This window comes from Sinocyclocheilus grahami, unplaced genomic scaffold, assembly GCF_001515645.1.
Source record: "Sinocyclocheilus grahami isolate Dianchi unplaced genomic scaffold, SAMN03320097.WGS_v1.1 scaffold15603.1, whole genome shotgun sequence".
NCBI lineage: Eukaryota > Metazoa > Chordata > Actinopteri > Cypriniformes > Cyprinidae > Sinocyclocheilus > Sinocyclocheilus grahami.
Window position 1 is genome coordinate 2,633 of NW_015515816.1, and position 521 is coordinate 3,153.

Consider the following 521-nt stretch of genomic DNA (forward strand, 5'->3'; position numbering starts at 1 on the left):
CACACACACACACACTCTATACACACTCACTCACTCTCAGTCACACACGCATTTTAACAATTTAAATCCACTTAAAATAAATAATTTACAGGGACATAAATATTACAGATGCAGTTAAATACATGTTCACAATCATAAACCAGTGGCATACAGCAGATCTTCACAATATTAAGCATATCACTCAGTTGTTATGAGTATAAATAACGTCGACGCCATATATGGCCGCTGTCTATGATAGCAGACAAAGCACAATACTTTGCTAACCACGTAGCCCTCTTTTGGGCATCCCAAATTGTTGAAGCCCTCTTACAACCAGTCTGTGTGTGTGTCCTAAGCTGCCAAATATGTAAACAAGTAATTGGCTTTGATAACCTATCTCTGAAATAGTATTTAGGAGTGGTTGGTTTGGTGATAAAAGCTTCCTCCATACTAGAGACAAAGGTGCAAAACAAACCCCTCTCTACACTCCTCATGATTTACAGCGTGTGTGTGTGCGCGTGCGTGTCTCTCTCTCTCTCTCT